The sequence below is a fragment of the Mustelus asterias genome, chromosome 7 (assembly GCF_964213995.1).
Source record: "Mustelus asterias chromosome 7, sMusAst1.hap1.1, whole genome shotgun sequence".
Classification (NCBI taxonomy): Eukaryota; Metazoa; Chordata; class Chondrichthyes; order Carcharhiniformes; family Triakidae; genus Mustelus; species Mustelus asterias.
In genome coordinates, this window is record NC_135807.1 from 15,104,061 (window position 1) to 15,124,820 (window position 20,760).

The following is a 20,760-nucleotide window of genomic DNA, read 5'->3' on the forward strand; positions in this document are numbered from 1 at the left end:
GCTTTTCCACCTTACTGCTGGCTCCCGGGAACAGCTTCGCTGTTCCTGTCTCACTCAGTGAGGAAGGTCGGGCAAGGCGGGGTTTTGGAATTCCAGCAAATGTAAGCTGTAATGGAGTGGCAATCTGCCGCGTTATCACTCCGAGAAAGCTGCTAGCCCATGTTTTATTTTCTGTTTTCATTTCTCATCTTTGGAGGCAGAGTGGGAACAAAGGTTAAAAAGATATTCTCCTTCCCTGGCCTGTGAGGATTCCCAGCTCCATCACCCTTTCAGGCAGTGAGTTCCAGATTCCCACCACCCTCTTAGAATTATAGAGTCGCCACAGTGCAGAAGGAGGTCATTTGGCCCATCGAGTCTGCACTGACTCTCCGAACAGAATCCCACCCAGACCCCACCAGCCTGTCCCATCCCCACAGCCCAGGGCACCCATTATAGCTAATCCACAAAACCTACACATTTGGGGCAATTTAGAATGGTCAGTCCACCTAACCTGCACATCTTTGGAGTGTGGGAGGAAACCGGAGAGCCCTGAGGAAACCCACGCAGACACGGGGAGAATGTGCGAACTCCACACAGACAGTCACCCAAGGACAGAATTGAACCCAGGTCCCTGGCACTGTAAGGCAGCAGTGCCAACCACCCAGAGGAAACCCACGCGGACACGGGGAGAACGTGCAAACTCCGCACAGACAGTGACTGAAGGCTGGAATTGAACCTGGATGGAAAGGTTTTTCCTCAAAGAGGAGTCTTTAGCAATATAAAAGCAGTGAAAAAAAGGGAGGTGAAGTTCAGAACTTTGCCACCTGAATCCAATTTACGATTGATAACATTTTCTGACGTCAGCAGAGTGACTGTGAGCTTAGTGCATAGAAAGAGCACAATGTCTGAATCTGAGTGGCAGGAGGAAAACATGATTCAGGTTTGAATGTCTCTGGAGAGGCATTTGACTCTGAAACCACACTTCATCCTACTAACCTTGGCTGTCGAGCCTTACTCCTCCACTTCCTACAGGTATGCTCCTCAAAACAATTCACCTGGAATTTAACTACAAGCTGGAACTTCCTTTACTACATAAATCTGATGCTGCTTTCTGCAACAAAAATGTTGAGAAATACCGTCAGATAACATTTCAAATAAACTTAATATTTCACATGCTATGTCACAGTAAACTATTTCCATAAATTTCATTTACTACTCCAAAACAAATCACAAAACCTTAACCACCAATCTTTAACATTTCAAATGTATTCAATAGGCTGGACATTGGAAGGATTGGAAGTCTAAAGATGTGTGGGTCAGGTGGATTGGCCATGATAAATTGCCTCTTAGTGTCGGGGGGACCAGTGGGGTAAATGTATGGGGATAGGGCTTGGGTGGGATTGTGGTTGGTGCAGACTCGATGGGCCGAATGGCCTCCTTCTGCACTGTAGGGATTCTATGATTGAACAAAAAGGAAAGATGGCATTTGTATAGAGATGCTCACAAACACCGGGGCCAGAACTTTACTGTCCTGCCCGCCACGGGAATCGGAGCGGGCGAGGGGCAGACCATGGAAAGGTCCGTTGATCTTGGGCGGGATTTTCCAGTTTCTGGATGAGTGAGGCTGGAAAATCCTGCGCTGGATGTCTCAAAGTGCTTTACAGCCTATGAAATACTTATCGAGTCTGGTCACTGTTGTAAAGTGGGAAACACTGCAGCCAAGCTGCCCACAGCAATCTCCCACAAACGATGTGATAATGACCAGGTAATCAGTTTCTATAATACTGACTGAACCTCAGGCCAAGCCGCTACTCTACATCTACGGCAAAGATGGTTCACCTGACAACGGGGAAAGTTGCCCAGCTGTGCCCTGTCCATAAAAAACACGAACAAATCGGCCATTTCCCACCCCACCAGTTTGCTTTTAATAATCAGCAAAGTGATGGAGGTGCTGCAGACAATGCAATCAAGTGGCGGTTACACAGCAGTAACCTGCCCATTCGCCGCTGCTCCATTTGGGTTCTGCCAGGGCTAATCAGCTCTCGACCTCTTTAGAACCTGTGTCAAAATATGGATGAAAGAACTGAAATCACAAAGTGAGGTTAGAGTGACTGCTCTTGACATCAAAGCGGCGTTTGACCAAGTGGGGCATTAAGGAGCCCAAGAGGAATTGAAATCTATGGGAATCAGGGGGAAAGCCTTCCACTGATTGAAGTCAAACCTCGCACAAAGAAGGTGGGTTATGTTTGGAGGCCAATCGTCTCAGCTCCAGGACTTCCTCAAGTGTCCTCGACCTAACCCCTTTCAGCTGCTTCATCAATCACCATCCCTCTGTATTAAGGTCAGAAGTGGGGATGCTTGCTGATGATTGCATAATGTTCAGCACCATTCATGACCCTGGAGTGACTAATGACTTGAAACTTAAATGGATTAGCTACTTAAATACTGTGGCTACAAGAGCAGGTCGAATTCTGAGATCGTATAACTCCACAAAGCCTGAATACCCTTCACCAAGCAGGAGTCAGGAGTGCGATGGAAAACTCTCCACTTTCCTGGATGAGCGCAGCTCCACCGACACTCAGGAAATTTGACACCATCCAGAACAAAGCAGCCCGCTTGATCTGCACCCTATTCACTACTGCCTCAAACATTCGCTCCCTCTGTCTGTGTATGGGGTAGAGGTGGGTGGCCCCATTCTTTGTGTGTGTGCGCATGCGCGGAGTGGGGGTTGGGGGAAGGAGAGAGTTGTCCCGGTCCTTTTATGTGCTGATTCCAAGCTGCTTTAGTTCCATTTATCCCATTTTCAACAGGTAAACTTTAATCTTTTTGTAACTAAACATTAGCTAAAATATTAACATGAGACATGAACTAGATGGTCATCACAATACATATTATTTAAAGTTTAAGGGTTATTTATTAGTCACAAGTAAGGCTTACATTAACACTGCAATGAAGTCACTGTGAAATTCCCCGAGTCGCCACACTCCACCACCTGTTCGGGTCAATGCACCTAACCAGCACGTCTTTCAGACTGTGGGAGGAAACCGGAGCACCCGGAGGAAACCCACGCAGATACGGGGAGAACGTGCAAACTCCACACAAACAGTGGCCTCAGCCGGGAATCGAACCCGGGTCCCTGGAGCTGTGAGGCAGCAGTGCTAACCACTGTGCTACCGTGCCACTCCCATATATAATATATATTAATGATAATCAGGCTTGGGTGTACAGGCACAATTTCAAAATGTGCAGATGACACAAACTGATTTACAATGCTCCATTTGAATTAGATAACTGCATAAATTTGCCTTTATAACGTTATTTGGGAAACTATTCAGTGGACAACTCAGGTGAACACCCATCGAAAGTCAAGTTAAATAACTGCCAAGCACTCCTTCCCATCAGAGACTTTTCTGAACACGTGCAGTACTGCGGTGGACTTCTGGGCGTTTTCCATTCACGTCTGTTGCAATTTCTGGTTCTTTGTGGGATATACAGATGGCTCGCCGATTGTGAAATGGCACCCGAGTGCTTGCACATCTACTTCAGGCTTTTCCAGGAAATTAATTGGTCATTTACTCATTTGGGAAATTTTAAAGAATTTTTACAAAGTCGCTAGTTTGCTGCAGAACCAATTTTCTTCAGAGCTCGAGAGCAATACAGCCCAAAATCAAAATACTGCCAATACTGGAAATATGAAATAAAAATAAAATACTCAGCAGGACTGGCAGCATCTGTGCAGAGAGAAAGAGTTCAGGTTTCAGATCCACGATCTCTTACAACAATTTGAGGAAAGTATAATTTTCCATCCGAGCCATAAATACCAGTTTCGGAAAGATCAGTGTTTTTCATTTTCTCCAGAACATGTCTCATGAAGGGCGTTTGATAAATATATTCAGACTCTCAGGAATTGATTGAAAAAATACTCTGGAGTAATTTGACTTAACTGGAATAGTTTTGCTTCCAAGTCTTGCAGCTGGATTTTCACCTAGTTGGTTGACTCGGGAACCCTTTTAAAGAGTGCTTGGTTGAAAGCCCAGACATCCAATACTTTGTTGGAACAGCTGCGCTTCAGGGAAAATAGTGACTGTTTTGACAGTTCCAGCTCTCTGATCTCAGCGGTCAATTTCAGAATGTGGATGTATATAAGGTTAGCTTGATATTTCTATTATTGATACTTTGAAGTGTCTGGATGATTGGTGTTTTATTGTCTTGTAGTGAAAAGGCATTTCTTAAACACAATCGAAAGTAATAAATGAATGACTTCTAATAGGTTTTTTTTACATGCCCTACAGTCACCGTAGTGTTCATTAGTTTTATATGGTGTATAGGGAGTCAATGGGCATGGAAGTGCCATAGCTTCATAGTTTGGCACAGGGAGTATGTGGGACCATAGGGGATGGGTGGGAGACATAACTTGGCAGAGTGGGCAATAGGGGGTGGTTCAGAACCTTACCTTGGGGGACTGAGGGGCTATAGTGGGTGAGTCAGGGGGCAGGGCATTAGTTGATATGGGTGGGGAATCGGCAGTTTAGGGGGTAAAAGGGTTGATTGGTGAAGGTTTGAGGGCCTTTGTGTTGCTATTTTAACTGGGGCAAAGTCTTGCAGCACCTGACCCGGGACATTTAAATTGCCATCTGCCCGTGGCTATCTCCAGCCTCTTTCCGGCCTCAGCTGGCCCGACTCCAGCCTGCATCTGCCCCCGGCAATGAAAATCGCCTTTGCGGACACGTTTCCCTCGGCAGACGGGCTGAGCCGGGAGTTTTCCCGACTCCTTCTACCCACCTCTTGGATGATAATTCAGGCGCTCGTTAAACTTAAAATTATACATTTTCTGTTAATGTTCTTCAGTTACTGATACGTTGAAAATAAACAAGGTGGCGGGGGCGAGGCGGGGGGGGGAGGAGAGGCAGTAACAGGAAAGAAAGAAACCTAGGGCTTCCATAAATGGTTAAAGACATATTCCTGGGATAAGTATTCAATGATTGGGTAAAATAAACTTTTATTTCAGAGATAAAAGCACATGATTGGATCAGACCGGATATCACAATGCAATGAGTTGGCCTCCCTTTAGTGAGTCAGCAAATGCAACTGTAGACTTGTTCTTTTGTTTATCTAAAGACTTCTAATATATTTGTATTTATTTTAAAGATTTCATCACCCCTTTTCTGAAGTTGGTGGATGTGTCAGCCATGGTTTGGCTGGTTAGCAAACTTGCCTCTCGATCAAAAGGTTAGAAATTCAAGGGCGGGAGTCTCTGGTCTTGTCCGTTCCCATTCCGCTGCAAGTGACAACAGAGAATTTAACGTTCCAGCCAAAACTCCATTCACTTTCAGCAGCACTGGCGAATCCCAGCTGCGAACCAAGTTCGGAGCTTTTCGGTCAAAATCCCACTCTAGGAACTTTCATATTTTTGCTCCCAATTTGGATGCGCAGAAATGGGAGAATTCCCGGCCCCGCGAATCTGACCTTTAAAAATATCTGCCTGGATGTCTGATTTTCGTTCCGGGGTGGTGCTGGTTAAGGAGTCAGGGCGGGCGACCCCACGGGAATTGAGGAGGCTGTTGGGTGCAGAGGCAGGCCAGGCGGAGGGCTTGTCTTAGCAATTCAGTGCTTTGTCCAAAGTTTGTAAACAAAGAATAAAGCATGAAACATCCTCCAGGCCTCATCCTTCTCACCAACTCCCACACAATCCCCATGTCCCACCCATACCAACTCATGGCACCTAACACACTCCAAGTCCTCTCATGACATCCATGAGAAGCTATGGCCCCCACCCAACCCTAATGCTCCCCATGCCAAATTATGCTCCACACACAACCCCTTTTGACCCTGGTACTCTCCATGCCAACCTATGCCCTCCACCCATCCCCATGGCCCTTCAGAGTCCCTGTACCAACTCATGCTTTCCACCCACCACTCTTTACCCTTACACCTACCATCCACCTCATGGGGAGGCCTCAACTGATGCAGAAATAAAATGACGTTCTACTAAGTTCTGAGCGGTTATTGCAGATTTCACTATATTGAAAAAAACACTCATTCATAAAAACGTATTTACTACCTCTACATTCACTCAACTAAATAAAACCTTGTAAGAAATATGTCCTTCAATCCCTTATTGAATGCACAGCTCCACATTAAGCACTTTCAGCTGCCAATCAAGCTGTGAAAGAGCAGGCCCTCTACTGTGATAATGGATGGTTGTGAGATCAGTCATGCAGCACTAATCCAGTAATGGAAGCCCTCAGGCTTATCTCAACAGACAGTGAAATAGCAAGTAAGCATTTTTTAAACACTCCAGATATTTTTGTTTTCAAAGGTTTAAAGGGTAGGACTTTTAAATGCCTTGACAGTTTCACAGCTTCCTTTGACAGGTGCTTTTGACAGTCTTCTTGACACTTTTGACAGGTCCCTTTGATAGGCCCTCTTCATAGCTGCTTCTGAAAGTTTTGACTGTTGTTTTTGACAGGTTTGTTGACAGTTCTAATGAGCTTGACAGTAATACATTTATGCACATTTATGTCTACTTTTAGCAACCCCAAAAGGACACCTGAGCTATCCCAAAGGACACGTGATCCTCCCTCAAAGGTAATCAGATTCACAGGGGTACCTTACCTCTCCAAAGGGATACCCTGACCATCCACATGAATCTACAATGTTCAGACGTGCCCTTACTGAGTCTAATCCGCACACTTCAGGTTTGACATGCCAAGACTACCAAAATCCCACTTCAGTGGAGGCAGTCGATGACTTAAGTGGCCAGCTGCATCTGTAAAATGTGCATCTGTGAAATGCACCCCTGCCCCTATGAAAATAGGAAGAGGCTGCCTGCCATGGTGAAAATCTGCGCCTCGTGCACAATGTTAACACTCGGTGCAGTGCTGAGGGAGTGCTGCACCATTGAAAGTGCTGACTTTCAGATGAAGATGAAGATGTTAAACTGCCTCTCAGGTGAACATAAAAGATTTGGTGCCACCACCCAGAAGAAGAACAGGGGAGCTCTCCCTCATGTTCCAGCCAATATTTATCTTTCAGCAACACCCAATGCAAATAATCTGATCATTTATTTCATTGTCGTTTTGTTGAAATTGGCCATTTCTGCCCCAGATTACCACTATATAACCAGACTTCACACTTTGTTGGATGTAAGAGTTTTGGGACATCCTGAGATTGCAAAAGACGGTACATAAAATGCAAGAGCTTGTTACGTTAACATCTGGATTATTAGTATGCTGGTGTAGTGTCGGAAATTCTGAGCAGTGTAGAGTATGAAGTTTCTATTAATGTCGGGGAAAGTGCACAGGCCACTGGAAGGATCGATATGAACAGGTTCAAGAGAAAAATTTAAATCTTCTCCAAAACAGAAAGAGAGAGCAAGGAATTTCTTGCAAAGGCACAGTTAATCAAAAAGAATAGCCTTGAACCCAATGCTTCTTTTTGTCATTCTTCTTTACATAGTTTCAAAATGTTTGTACAATGCAATCTTTCATTGAAAATAAATGGGCCAATGTCTCGATCTAAAGTGCAGACAGTGGAAAGCCTTATGACTGCATTATAAACATACATCTGCCATGATCACTGATTCTTACCATTTAGACTGTCGTTAAAGTAGCGAGGAGAAGAATATGATAGAAAGCATAGAATCCCTACAATGCAGAAGGAGGCCATTCAGCCCATTGAGTCTGCACCAACCACTATTCCACCCAGGCCCTATCTCCATAACCTCACTTTTTACCCTAGCTAGTCTCCCTGACACTAAGGGACAGTTTAGCATGGCCAATAAACCTAACCCACACATCTCTGGAGTGTGGGAGGAAACTGGAGCACCCGGAGGAAACCCACGCAGACATGGGGAGAACGTGCAAACTCCACACAGCCGGGAATCGAACCCGGGTCCCTGGCGTGGTGAGGCAGCAGTGCTAACCACTGTGCTACCCGGGAAGGGATACAAGTTATAAAGTATTTCTGTACAAGTCTACTGGTAATTTATCTGCAGTCACTGAAAAATTGAATTATCCAATGATTTGAATTAAGCAATAAGTAACACAGCAATTAGGAATTATAGCTAAAAAAAAATGCATCCTTTAAATTAGATTATTTAAATTAAGCAACTTTGAATTAAGAGTAGACAATATTGAATTTTCCTCTACTTACCTCACACCAAAAGAATGCTGAATGTTACGAAACACAGTTTGAATGGACAATGGCATTACATTTTGAAAAAATTGGAACCTCAACAAACATTTTCACAATTATCATGCTCTCAGCAATGTGGTTGACTCTCAACTGCCCTCCAAGAGCAACTAGAGATGGGAAATAATGCTGGCCAGCCAGCGATACCCATGTCTCACGAATGAATAAAAGAAAAAAAAATCCCCTCAGTTTACCCAAAGAAACTGTTTAGAGTCATAGAGGTTTACAGCATGGAAACAGGCCCTTCGGCCCTACTTGTCCATGTCACCCTTTTTTTAAAACCACTAAGCTAGTCGCAATTGCCCGCATTTGGCCCATATCCCTCTATACCCATCGTACCCATGTAACTGTCTAAATGCTTTTTAAAAGACAAAATTGTACCTGCCGCCACTACTGCCTCTGGCAGCTCGTTCCAGACACTCAGCACTCTCTGGGTGAAAGAATTGCCCTTCTGGACCCTTTTGTATCTCTCCCCTCTCACCTTAAACCTATGCCCTGTAGCCTGGGGTGCATTCCCTGGAATTTAGAAAGTTAAGGGGTGATTTGATTGAAATTTCTGTGATATTAAGGAAAAGAGTTTCAGGGGAAATAGAAAGAAATCAACTCCACTGGTTGGAGAATCTAAGACGAGAGAGAGTGGTCGAAGAAAGGCTTTGAGGAGTGAAATTAGGAAACATTTCTACCTACAAACAGGTGTAGAATTAGAGAGCTTTTGTTTGCAGGTTCAAGCTGATGCTGGATTGTTCAAGTTTAAATTTGAGACTGGTGGATTTTTGTGAGCCAAAGATATGAAGGGATATGAGGCACAGGCGGGTATACAGAGTTAGGTCACACTTCAGCTTAAATGGTGGAACAGGTTCAAGGTGCTAAATGTTCTTGTGTTCCTATAATAAGGAGGTTGAGACTTTGCAAATTCCACAAGATTACAATCTCTTACTGAAACTGGCACATAAAATCTTCAGAACTGAACTCTGCTTAGTCAAGATCTGCTGACCAGTTATGCAAAGTATGCCAATATAACTTGAATCTAAATAGCACATTCCTCATTTGTCCTTACAATATAAATGAATATAAATACTCATGAGCAAACCACGGTAGGCTGCAGATGACTTACTGATATGTGAGTCTAATTCATTTCCCTGGTATTCCTTTACCCGTTACTTTAACGACAGTCCAAAGGGTAAAGATCATCAGTGATCATGGCAGATGTATGTTTGTAATGCAGTCATAAGGCTTTCCACTGTCTGCTTTTTAGATCAAGACATTGGCCCATTTCTTTTCAATGAAAGATGGCATTGTCCAAATGTTCTGAAACTATGCAACGAAACATGACAAATATTTCATACTTTTGTAAGTTATAATCAAAATAGGGCAATTGTTATTTTATTAAGCCAGTGGTACCAGCAGAATATTGTCTTAACATTAGGAACGCAAGAAACAGAAGATAGAATAGCGCATACGGCTTGTTGACTCAATACGATCATGACTGATCTTCTGCCGGAAGTCCACTTTCCCACCCGCTCCCAACATCTCCCGATTCCCTGGAAGGTCAAAAGTCTGTCTATCACAGCCTTGAATGCACAGAACAATGGAGCATTCACAAAGGGTTAGGATGGACAATTCTAAACCTCTGAGTGAAATAACTTCTTCCCATCCCAGTCCTAAACAGGCGGCGTGGTAGCACAGTGGTTAGCACTGCTGCTTCACAGCGCAAGGGACGTGAGCTCGATTCCAGCCTTGGGTGACTGTCTGTGTGGAGTCTGCACGTTCTCCCTGTGGCTGCGTGGGTTTCCTCTGGGTGCTCTGGTTTCCTCCCACAGTCCAAAGATGTGCAGGTTAGGTGGATTGATCATGCTAAACTGCCCCTTGGTATCTCAAGATGTGTAGGTTAGAAGGATTAGTGGGGTAAATACATGGGATTATGGGGATAGGGCCTGGGTAAGATGCTCTTTTGGAGAGTTGGTACAGTCTCAATGGGCTGAATGGCCTCCTTCTGCACTGTAGGGATTCTGAACGATCGACCCCTTATCCTGAAATTGTGCTCCGCTTAATGCATACCCTGTCAAACCCCTTCCAAATCAATGACCTTAATATTTAACCTCCCTGTTCTCCTCTACGAGCTTTGAGGTACAGTCGAGGAGTACAGCTCAGAGACATCCTCTGGCTCCTTGCACAAGGTCTCCCTTTTTCATGGATAGACTCAAATAGTGAAATGCCATCTAGCTATTTGACAGTGGGAGCATCACAGTTCAGGTGAGGCTATCCTTACTTGCCGTGCATGCTTTCTAGTTTGTGCTCTCTTCCATAGCGAATAAGAGTGGTTTGGTTTCTTTTTCCTCCGCCAGGACAGGTGAGCTCAATTGTAATTCCATCCCAAGCAAGGTCAGTTCACTGAGCACAAGCTGCAACTTTCTCAGCCATGGCATTCAGTGGTTTCCTCCCACAGTCTGACAGACGTGTTGGTTTAGGTGCATTGGCCATGCTAAATTCTTCCTCAGTGTACCTGAACAGGCGCCGGAGTGGGGCGAATGGGGGATTTTCACAGTAACTTCATTGTCGTGTTAATGTAAGCCAACTTGTGACACTAATAGTGACCAGCAGGGCCCAGGATTCTATTTGCTATGGGACTAATTGGATCCCTTTCCAAAAAACCAATGCAACCGGACGAGTGGTCTCATTCTGTGTTGTAGGTTTCAATGATTTCATCTCACATCCCAACAAGGCAGTGATTTGAGCAGAACAGGGATTCAAACTGATAAGCGAAGTAAAAATAGTTGAAACTGTTTCATCCCACTTGAGACACCACCCCCTCCCCCCTCAAAGTCTACTCCATAAAATGCCAATGAGCCTTTGACCCACTTCAAGCAACCTCTTCCAGGAAACGGGCTGAACCAGTCAACGCTATTGCTAATAAAACTCAGTGTGTCTGGCAAGCTGCATATCATTTAAACTCTGAAATATTGAATTATTCAATTAATACACAGCGATGTGCGGGAAGGTTTCTCCAATCAGCAACGTTTTTCCCCCCAGGAGACAGTTTGGATGATGCTTTGAGCTAACCTTGGGCTCACAGCTAACTTTCCTTAGTTCAGCCAAAGGACCGTTATCTCTTAGTAACCCCAGCCTCTCCACCCACTCCTTCCATGACCATCACCCTCACCTCGTTTCACACTTAACAGAATCTGCAGCGTTTCCAAGGCAGGTACAGCGCAAGGGGTTGCTGAGCCGACTTCCAGGGATAGCACGCTTATTGTTTCACCAGGAGTTAGGTTAACCTGACCAAAGCTGTGATACTTTTCTTGCCCTGCTCCAAACTCTGGAACTAAGAAGAGAACATGCCGTTCACTACATCACCAGCACAGTTCTTTCTAATCAACACAGAAGAAAAATACCCACTGGAACGGTCACACCACAATATTTCTGGTCCAGCCTAACTATAGAACATAGAAAAAATACAGCACAAACAGGCCCTTCGGCCCACAAGTTGCGCCGGTCATGTCCCTACCTACCTAGGCTTATATATAGGCTTACCTATAACCCTCAATCTTATTAAGTCCCATATACTCATCCAGAAGTCTCTTAAAAGACCCTATCGAGTTTGCCTCCACCACCACTGACGGCAGCCGATTCCACTCACCCACCACCCTCTGAGTGAAAAGCTTACCCCTGACATCTCCTCTGTACCTACTCCCCAGTACCTTAAACCTGTGTCCTCTCGTAGCAGCCATTTCAGCCCTGGGAAAAAGCCTCCGAGAATCCACCCGATCTATACCTCTCAACATCTTGTACACCTCTATCAGGTCACCTCTCATCCTTCGTCTCTCCAAGGAGAAAAGACCAAGCTCCCTCAGCCTATCCTCATAAGGCATGCCAACCAATATGGCACACTTGTACCAACCAGGCAACATCAGCTGCAGACTGTCAGTGCTTAGCACTGGCTTTAGAACAGAAATCCAAGATTGTTAACCCCCAAATATCTAACAAATGCAATGTTCTCCATTTTGACTGAAATGGAACTGATTATGTTAGTATGTGGTTATGCTAGTACATGGTTATGCTAGTATGTGGTTATGTTTGTACGTGGTTATGTTCTTATTCAAACAAATTTCTTTTGTAAGATGAACTCACAACTGCAATCGTAATTCAGAATTCAGAAACAGCCCCAGGCTCATGGGGCATTTAAATCTTGAAGAATCCAAAAAACTCTGAGTAGTTTTGTTTTTAATGTTGAATGGTTAAGAAAGACGTGAAGTTGGCAGCCAGAGTTTTTTTGGATATCTTTTGTGCATCTTTTGTGCAGTTAATCACGGCCTCTACTTTCCAGAGGTGCTGATTATTGTTGAGACCTTGAGCATCGTTCAGCCTCTTGCAGCTTGCAGGAAGTGGGCATCTTTCACGGCTCATCCTCTCCACATGACAGCTGAGCAATGTCAGGTTGCCCTTTGTCAACCTTGGACCCAGATATAATGGAATGGGATGGAGCTAACCAATGAGTTCTGATAGTGTCCATGGCACAGGTTGTTCTGGGTCCTGTAGTCTGCTGTCGGATTAATTGGCTCTGGTTCTCCCATGCTAAATGTACTGAGGTGGCTGGTACTGTGCACCTGCATCATCATGCCATTGAAAGGGTGCAGAGGAGATTTACAAGGATGTTGCCTGGATTGGGGGGCATGCCTTATGAGGATAGGTTGAGGGAGCTTGGTCTCTTCTCCCTGGAGAGACGAAGGATGAGAGGTGACCTGATAGAGGTTTACAAGATGTTGAGGGGTCTGGATAGGGTGGACTCTCAGAGGCTATTTCCAAGGGCTGAAATGGTTGCTACGAGAGGACACAGGTTTAAGGTGCTGGGGGGTAGGTACAGGGGGGATGTCAGGGGTAAGTTTTTCACTCAGAGGGTGGTGGGTGAGTGGAATCGGCTGACGTCGGTGGTGGTGGAGGCAAACTCGTTGGGGTCTTTTAAGAGACTTCTGGATGAGTACATGGGATTTAATGGGATTGAGGGCTATAGATAGGCCTAGAGGTGGGGATGTGATCGGCGCAACTTGTGGGCCGAAGGGCCTGTTTGTGCTGTGGCTTTCTATGTTCTATGTTCTATCACGCTACTTTGGAATTGGCTTCATGTTTCACTTTTGTGGGTTTTAGAAATGAATTAGAGCTTTCCAGCCACATCCATGCTCAGTTTCCCAAGTCCAGAATATCTTTTATGTACTTAAGTTGGACTCAAACTCACCTTAGACAAGTCATACTCCCATTTTCTTAACGACTCCCCTGTTTTCTTGATAGTCCATGACAGTTGGTGCACGTTTAAGCCTTCAGTCAGCTTGAAGCGTAGTCGTAGTCATTTTGTGACACAAGCCATGGTTCAGTTGGCAGAATTCTTGCCTCTGAATTACTGGGTTCAAGTTCCACTCCGTGAGTTAAGCACAAAAACCAAGGCTGAAATTCAAGTGCGGAATCAGGGAATTGTTGGAAGTGATGAGCGGACTTTTCCCGTCCCACCCACCACAGGAATCGTAACTGGCGGGATACGGACTGTGCAAAGATCTGTTAACTTCGGGCGGGATGTTCTGGTCTTGGGGCGAGTGCAGCTGGAAAATCAAACCAAAAAAATGTTTTTCCCCCATGATGTTGCTGGAGCAAGGCAGCTTCTTGCAAGCTGTCCCCAGTCTACCTTTTAATTTTATCTTTTACTCTCATTCTGTGCTTCTAAAACTTCATTTTAACTCTTTTACACCCTAGCTATGACTATAACACTACATTCTGCACTCTCTCCTTTCCTTCTCTAAGAACGGTATGCTTTGTCTGCACAGCGTGCAAGAAACAATACTTTTCACTGTATACCAATACATGCGACAATAATGAATCAAATCAAATCAAAAATCCCACCTACTGCCTTTCAACAGATCAACACCCCAAGCGCCTTCCTGGTTGGCTATGAAAGATCCCAAGGTACTATTTTAAAGCCATGATGTGGAGATGCCGGCATTGGACTGCGATGAGCACAGTAAGGAGTCTCAGCCTTCAGGAGAACAGTGACCACGACACCACACAACCCTGCCACAGCAACCTCTGCAAGACATGCCGGATCATCGACACGGATACCATCATTTCACGTGAGAACACCATCCACCAGGTACACGGTACATACTCTTGTGACTCGGCCAACATTGTCTACCTGATACGCTGCAGGAAAGGATGTCCCGAGGCATGGTACATTGGGGAGACAATGGATGAATGAACACCGATCGACAATCACCAGGCAAGAGTGTTCTCTTCCTGTCGGGGAGCACTTCAGCAGTCACGGGCATTCAGCCTCTGATTTTCGGGTAAATGTTCTCCAAGGCGGCCTTCACGACACACAACGCAGAATCGCTGAGCAGAAACTGATAGCCAAGTTCCACACACGAAGACGGCCTCAACCGGGATCTTGGGTTCATGTCACACTATCTGTAATCCCCACGACTTGCCTCGGCTTGCAAAATCTCACTAACCGTCCTGACTGGAGACAATACACACCTCTTTAACCTGTGCTTAACCCTCTCTCCACTCACATTGTCTGTACCTTTAAGACTTGATTACCTGCAAAGACTCGCATTCCACCCATTATCTTGTAAATTGAGTTTGTGTCTATGTATGCCCTGTTTGTGAACACAACTCCTCACTCACCTGAAGAAGGAACAACACTCCAAAAGCTTGCGCTATCAAATAAACCTGTTGGACTTTAACCTGGTGTTGTGAGACTTCTCACTATTTTAAAAAACAGGGGAATTATCCTCAATGCCCTGGCCAATATTTATCCCCTCGGTCAACATCACAGTAACAAATTAGCTGGTCATTAATAAATTGCTGTTTTTGGGAGCTTGCTTTGTACAAATTGGCTGCCACATTTCCTGTATCACAGCAGGAAATAGCTACTTCATTGGTTGTAAAGCACTTAAAGATGTCTGTTAGTTATGAAAAGAGCTCTATAACTACAAGGCTCTTTATTTTCCCCCCTCAAGCTAACAGAAAGTTTTCCAAACGTATGGCTGTACATATAGTTCAATATAGATGCAGCTGACGCAGCTTTTACAGAGTGGACTGGGTTAAAGGAAAGATGTTAAACAGAAACAGAATGATTTATCCAAGTCCCTTTTAAAGTGCAGATTAATACAGGACAAAAGCCCTGATATTTTAAAGGATCTGCAACGTAGTTCTACAGTACACTACGCCATGATATTATGGGACTGTAAGTGGAAAGGCCTGGCTGGCTTCAACTTTATGGATCGATCTCGAGGGAGAACCAGTGCCAGATCAGAGCATAAAAACTGGGATGGGAAGAGGCATATACGAAAGCTGCCTTGGCAGTCAGGATCAGCGAGATTTCATCTAGAGAAGGAAATAATCACTGCCAAATATAATCCTCTCCCAATCTGTCTTACCTGTAAAATCATTATCTGATTGTTATTTTCAAAATAATCGACCTGCAAAGTTAATTTGATAAGTAATTTTAGAAGGAGAGCTGGAAGGGGAGATGAGAATAACTTACAGGGCGAGGGACAAAATGCAGGGGGTTCTGGGACAAAGCATGAGTGCCAGCACAGACAGAATGGGCTGCATGGATTTCTCCTGTAAGTTTCTATGAGTCTATGAACAGAGGGAGTTAATATGAAAAGCTACAACTCTTAAGTTTGTGATAAGTTCATAGACTACAAGCGTAAGCTTGCAATTCTGCTACAATTGTTAGTAACAATGTTGAAAACAACTGCAACTAAAACAAATTGCATTTACATAGCATCCTTAATATTGTAAAAGATCCCACCTGCTTTACCTGCTCTGCCCAAGACCGCAAGAAACTACGAAGTATTTTGAACGTAGCCCCTAGTCCATCACGCAAATCAGCCTCCCATCCACTGACTCCATCTACACTTCCCGCTGCCTTGGAAAAGCAGCCAGTCTGTAAAATCAATCAAGGACCCCACGCACCACGGACATACTCTCTTTTACCTTCTTCCTTTGGGAAAAAGATACAAATGTCTGAGGCCAACCGACTCAAGAACAGCTTCTTCCCTGCTGCCATCAGACTTTTGAATGGACCGACCAGGGGTGATCTTATAGAAGTCAACAAAATAATGAGGGCATAGATAAGGTCAACATCTTTTCCCAAAGGTAAGGGAGTCTAAAACTAGAGGGCATAGGTTTAAGGTGAGACAGGAGAGATACAAAAGTGTCCAGAGGGGCAATTTTTTCACTCAAAGGGTGGTGGGTGTCTGGAACAAGCTGCCAGAGGCAGTAGCAGAGGCGGGTACAATTTTATCTTTTAAAAAGCATTTAGATAGTTACATGGGTAAGATGGGTATAGAGGGATATGGGCCAAATGCGGGCAATTGGGACTAGCTTAGTGGTAAAAACTGGGCGGCATGGACAAGTGGGCCCGAAGGGCCTGTTTCCATGCAGTAAACTTCTATGACTCTACCATATATCAAGTTGATCTTTCTCTACACCCTCGCTATGACTGTAACACTACAAGGGAGGCGATGGCCTAGTGGTATTATCACTGGACTATGATTCCAGAAACTCAGCTAATGTTCTGGGGACCCAGGTTCGAATCCCGCCACGGCAGATGGTGGATTTGAATTCAATAAAAAACTTCTGGACCTAAGAATTTACTGATGACCATGAAACCATTGTCGATTGTCGGAAAAACCCATCTGGTTCACTAATGTCCTTTAGGGAAGGAAATCTGCCGTCCTTACCCGGTCTGGCCTACATGTGACTCCAGAGCCACAGCAATGTGGTTGACTCTCAACTGCCCTCCAAGGGCGACTAGGGATGGGCAATAAATGCTGGCCAGCCAGCGACGCCCTTGTCCCATGAATGAATTAAAAAAAAATTCCCCCCTCTCCTTTCTTTCTCCTCTATGAACAGTATGTTTTGTCTGTATACACCAGGCGACACGGTTGCACAGTGCACACTACCGCCTCACAGCATCCGGTTTCCATCCACATTCCAAATGTGGATGATCTGGAAGAAGGTGTAACTGGGGTGATCAGTAAGTTTGCGGACGACACAAAATTGGCAGGACTTGCAGATAGTGAGGAGCATTGTCAGAAGCTACAGAAGGATATAGATAGGCTGGAAATTTGGGCAAAGAAATGGCAGATGGAGTTCAATCCTGATAAATGCGAAGTGATGCATTTTGGTAGAAATAATGTAGGGAGGAGCTATATGATAAATGGCAGAACCATAAAGGGTGTAGATACGCAGAGGGACCTGGGTGTGCAAGTCCACAGATCCTTGAAAGTGACGTCACAGGTGGAGAAGGCGGTGAAGAAGGCATATGGCATGCTTGCCTTTATAGGACGGGGCATAGAGTATAAAAGCTGGGGTCTGATGTTGCAGATGTATAGAACGTTGGTTCGGCCGCATCTGGAATACTGCGTCCAGTTCTGGTCGCCACACTACCAGAAGAACGTGGAGGCTTTGGAGAGAGTACAGAGGAGGTTTACCAGGATGTTACCTGGTATGGAGGGGCTTAGTTATGAGGAGAGATTGGGTAAACTGGGGTTGTTCTCCCTGGAAAGACGGAGGATGAGGGGAGATTTAATAGAGGTGTATAAAATTATGAAAGGCATAGATAGGGTGAACGGTGGGAAGCTTTTCCCCAGGTCGGTGGTGACGTTCACGAGGGGTCATAGATTCAAGGTGAAGGGGGGGAGGTTTAACACAGATATCAGACGGACATATTTTACACAGAGGGTGGTGGGGGCCTGGAATGCACTGCCAGGCAAGGTGGTGGAGGCGGACACACTGGGAACGTTTAAGACTTATCTAGACAGCCATATGAACGGAGTGGGAATGGAGGGATACAAAAGAATGGTCTAGTTTGGACCAGGGAGCGGCGCGGGCTTGGAGGGCCGAAGGGCCTGTTCCTGTTCTGTATTGTTCTTTGTTCAAAGATGTGCGAGTTAGGTTGATTGGCCATGCTAAATTGCCCCTTAATATCAGGGGGATTAGCAGGGTAAATATATGGGGTTACGGGGATAGGACCTGGGTGGGATTGCCGTCAGTGCGGACTCGATGGGCTGAATGCACTGTAGGGATTCTATAGTGCAAGAAACCATACTGTAGCCCAATACATGTGACAATAATAAATCAAATCAGATCACAGGAGCTGTTACTAAAAAAAAAATAGCCACTGAGCCACATGACGAGGTATCAGGACAGGAGACCAAAAGCTTGGTAAGAGAGGAAGCATAAAAACAAACATGTTAAAGGAGTGGAGTGAGATAGAGAGGTGGAGATGTTTAGGAAAGGAATTCTAAAGTTTAGGCCAAGGGAATTGAAGGCATGACCATCCATGGTACAACAATTAAAATCGCTGCTCAAGAAGTTTTATTTCTTTCCGTTTCTGTTGAATGTGTCATATACTTTATCAAGCGGAGAGAAAATGCACATTTCAACATTGCAGAGTGGACATACCATGTCACATGCTTGCTCCAGCAAAATAATGAATAGCTGCCTTCAAAGAGAGAGCCCTTAACTGCAGTTATGTCAATATCAAAAGACACAATAGCATCACAGCAACATTCTGATACACAAAATTGATTGGCAAGCAAATATATATCCTTCAGTACTTCCAAAAATACACAAGCTAAGTTGGGAAACAGTGCAAGGCGCGAGTATATGAGAGAGTGCGCGCATGAGAGAATTTCCATTCCATTCCACGTGTGCTCTGCCTAACATCCTTTGCTCGTTCCCTGCTGATGCTCCCAAACCATTTCCCTTGGCAATCTTTGTCAGCAATGGTTTGCTGTAGCCTTGCACCCTCAGAGGCAGGGCGATGAGACAGCTCCCACCTCTAGCTCAGCTGGAATGGCGTGATTCAAAACCACACAGCGCTTATAGAGCAAACTGAGCCAACCTACCCTGTACAAGAGAATGCAGAACCTAGAACTGCGCTCACAGGTTCGGAATTTCCACAGCTGAACCGCGATGTTCAAAAACGCCAGGTTTCTGGAGTCAAATCTTGCAGCTATATAAGACCCTGGTCAGACCCCACTTGGAGTACTGTGCTCAGTTCTGGTCGCCTCATTACAGGAAGGATGTGGAAACCATAGAAAGGGTGCAGAGGAGATTCACAAGGATTTTGCCTGGGTTGGGGGGCATGCCTTATGAGGATAGGTTGAATGAGCTCGGCCTTTTCTCCTTGGAGAGACGAAGGATGAGGGGTGACCTGATAGAGGTGTGTAAGATGTTGAGAGGTATTAATCGAGTGGATAGTCAGAGGCTTTTTCCCAGGGCTGAAATGGTTGCCACAAGGGGACACAGGTTTAAGGTGCTGGGGAGTAGGTACAGAGGAGATGTCAGGAGTAATTTTTCACTCAGAGGGTGGTGTGTGCATGGAATGGGCTGCCAGCAATGGTGGTGGAGGCGGATTCGATAGGGTCTTTTAAGAGACTTTTAGATAAGTACATAGAACTTAGTAAGATAGAGGGTTATAGGTAAGCCTAGTAATCGCTAAGGTGGGGACATGTTCGGCACAACTTTGTGGGCTGAAGGGCCTGTATTGTGCTGTAGTTTTTCTATGTTCTAAATCTGTTTTGGCAGTAAGCAGGTTTGCTTGACTGTCAGAGAGGGACTCTCATTCCTCATCCTCTTCTAATGCTGTGCTGTTCCAGCAATTAGTCCAAAAATTGGAGGACTGCTCTCAACCAAAAGAAAACTTTACCACAGAAAACAAGTTTAACTTGCTGCTTACGGGGGCATTCTGATTGTAGTGCCCTGCCGGCCGATGGGGTTCGTTCCGGGTGGGGTCGATCATTCTGGGCGGGTGGGGGAGGGGTGGGGGAGGGTGCAAGATTTAAGTCACGGAGGTTGGCCTGCTCCAGCAGCAGAGGCAGTGGTAGATCTCTGCTGCTCTCAGAGCAGAGACCTGCACATGCATAATTGCGCTTTCTGCTATTAGCATCCGGCTTTCGGGCGAGCTCGGCCCCTACAGGCAGAAATCAGACTGAAGGATTTTTTTTTTGCACAGAGTCTACAAGATCCAATTGTGACCTGGCTGAGAAAACGCCCGTTCTGGACTGAGAATGTTTTTGGTAAGATTGCCCCCTACATATTATTTGGATGAAAGTTCAACAACCTGAAAGGTTAATTGTTCTCTCTCCTCCGATCCTGGCAGAGCTGGACAGCACTTGTTTTTATTTGTTACCTTATTGCTTCAGTGATAACCAGACCTCACAATGAACAGTTAGACACTGAAAACTCAGGCACACAGCTTGAAGTGGCCTGTTTTACCAATTCAATGCCACTGGGCCTACGCTTTATAAACAGTTTAAGTTCAAGTTTATTTATTTATTGTCACAAGTAGGCTTACTTTAACATTACAATGAAGTTACTGTGAAAATCCCCTAGTCGCCACACTCTGGCGCCTGTTCGGGTACACTGAGGGAGAATTTAGCATGGCCAATGTACCTAACCAGCACATCTTTCGGACTCTGGGGGGAAACTGGAATATCCGGAGGAAACCCATGCAGACACAGGGAGAACGTACAGACTCCGCACAGACAGTGACCCAAGCCGAGAATCGAACCCGTGCCCCTGGCG

General features: G+C 45.2%; 1 protein-coding gene across 2 annotated transcripts in view; it reads right to left on the reverse strand.

Moving 5' to 3' along the window:
- Positions 1-20,760, reverse strand: part of LOC144495579 (guanine nucleotide-binding protein G(s) subunit alpha-like) — a 395,016-nt gene that overhangs the window by 80,593 nt on the left and 293,663 nt on the right. The window lies entirely within an intron of this gene.